At 44.0% G+C, this 2,500-nt stretch overlaps 1 protein-coding gene across 1 annotated transcript in view; it reads left to right on the forward strand.

The window, feature by feature from the left end:
* LOC135207505 (putative neural-cadherin 2) overlaps positions 1-2,500 on the forward strand; it is a 375,807-nt gene that overhangs the window by 267,644 nt on the left and 105,663 nt on the right.

The raw sequence follows: 2,500 nt of genomic DNA on the forward strand, positions 1-2,500 counted from the left end.
AAGGGATACCAACAGAACAAACTATTCGGAACCAACCAGAAAAGACTATACAGCCAACTAAGAGGGGAAGACAACCACGCCCATAAATTCCTGAAGCCGAACCAAGTAAGAGACTCTGGGAAAACATATGGAGCAATCCGGTATCACACAACAAACATGCAACATGGCTCCAGGAAATCAAGGAAGAAGAAACAGGGAGAATAAAACAAAGATTCACAGAGATCACGACAGACACAGTCAGACACCAACTAAAGAAAATGCCAAACTGGAAAGCCCCAGGTCCCGATGAAGTCCATGGATACTGGCTCAAAAACTTCAAGGCCCTACACCCACGAATAGCAGAACAACTCCAGCGTTGTATCTCAAATCACCATGCACCCAAATGGATGACCACAGGAAGAACATCCTTAGTACAAAAAGACAAGAGTAAGGGAAATATAGCCAGTAACTACAGGCCTATCACCTGCCGTACAATAATGTGGAAGTTACTAACAGGTATCAATCAGTGAAAGGCTATACAATTACCTAGAGGACACAAACACCATCCCCCCCCCCACCAACAGAAAGGCTGCAGAAGGAAGTGTAGGGGCACAAAAGACAGCTCCTGATAGACAAAATGGTAATGAAGAACAGTAGGAGAAGGAAAACAGACCTAAGCATGGCATGGATAGACTATAAGAAAGCCTTCGACATGATACCACACACATGGCTAATAGAATGCCTGAAAATATATGGGGCAGAGGAAAACACCATCAGCTTCCTCAAAAATACAATGGCGCAACTGGAATACAATACTTACAAGCTCTGGAATAAGACTAGCAGAGGTTAATATCAGGAGAGGGATCTTCCAGGGCGACTCACTGTCCCCACTACTCTTCGTAGTAGGCCATGATTCCCATGACAAAGTACTACAGAAGATGGATGCCGTGTACCAACTCAAGAAAAGAGGCAACAGAATCAACCATCTGATGTTCATGGACGACATCAAGTTGTATGGTAAGAGCATCAAGGAAATAGATACCCTAATCCAGACTGTAAGGATTGTATCTGGGGACATCAGGATGGAGTTTGGAATAGAAAAATGCGCCTTAGTCAACATACAAAAAGGCAAAGTAACGAGAACTGAAGGGATAAAGCTACCAGATGGGAGCAACATCAACACATAGATGAGACAGGATACAAATACCTGGGAATAATGGAAGGAGGGGATATAAAACAACCAGAGATGAAGGACACGATCAGGAAAGAATATATGCAGAGACTCAAGGCGATACTCAAGTCAAAACTCAACGCCGGAAATATGGATAAAAGCCATAAAAACATGGGCAGTGCCAGTAATCAGATACAGCGCAGGAATAGTGGAATGGACGAGGCAAAGAACTCCGCAGCATAGATCAGAAAACCAGGAAACATATGACAATACACAAAGCACTACACCCAAGAGCAAATACGGACAGGCTATACATAACACGAAAGGAAGGGAGGGAGAGGACTACTAAGTATAGAGGACTGCGTCAACACGAGAACAGAGCACTGGGGCAATATCTGAAAACCAGTGAAGACGAGTGGCTAAAGAGTGCATGGGAAGAAGGACTAATAAAAAGTAGACGAAGACCAGAAATATACAGAGACAGGAGAAAGACAGACAGAACAGAGGACTGGCACAACAAACCAATGCACGGACAATACATGAGACAGACTAAAGAACTAGCCAGCGATGACACATGGCAATGGCTACAGAGGGGAGAGCTAAAGAAGGAAACTGAAGGAATGATAACAGCGCACAAGATCAGGCCCTAAGAACCAGATATGCCAAAGAACGATAGATGGAAATAACATCTCTCCCATATGTAGGAAGTGCCAATACGAAAAATGAAACCATAAACCACATAGCAAGCGAATGCCCGGCACTTGCACAGAACCAGTACAAAAGAGGCATGATTCAGTGGCAAAGCCCTCCACTGGAGCCTGTGCAAGAAACATCAGCTACCTTGCAGTAATAAGTGGTACGAGCACCAACCTGAGGGAGTATAGAAAAACGATCAGGCAAAGATCCTCTGGGACTATGGTATCAGGACGGATAGGGTGATACGTGCAAACAGACCAGACGTGACGTTGATTGACAAAAGTCAGAAGAAAAAGTATCACTCATTGATGTCGCAATACCATGGGACACAGAGTTGAAGAGAAAGAGAGGGAAAAAAAATGGATAAGTATCAAGATCTGAAAAATAGAAATAAGAAGGATAGGGATATGCCAGTGGAAATCGTACCCATAATCATAGGAGCACTAGGCACGATCCCAAGATCCCTGAAAAGGAATCTAGAAAAACTAGAGGCTGAAGTAGCTCCGGGCCTCATGCAGAAGAGTTGTGATCCTAGAAACGGCACACATAGTAGAAAAGTGTGGACTCCTAAGGGGCAGGATGCAACCCGGAACCCCACACTATAAATACCACCCAGTCGAATTGGAGGACTGTGATAGAGCAAAAAAAATAAAA

Source organism: Macrobrachium nipponense, chromosome 32 (assembly GCF_015104395.2).
Source record: "Macrobrachium nipponense isolate FS-2020 chromosome 32, ASM1510439v2, whole genome shotgun sequence".
In the NCBI taxonomy this organism is placed as follows: domain Eukaryota; kingdom Metazoa; phylum Arthropoda; class Malacostraca; order Decapoda; family Palaemonidae; genus Macrobrachium; species Macrobrachium nipponense.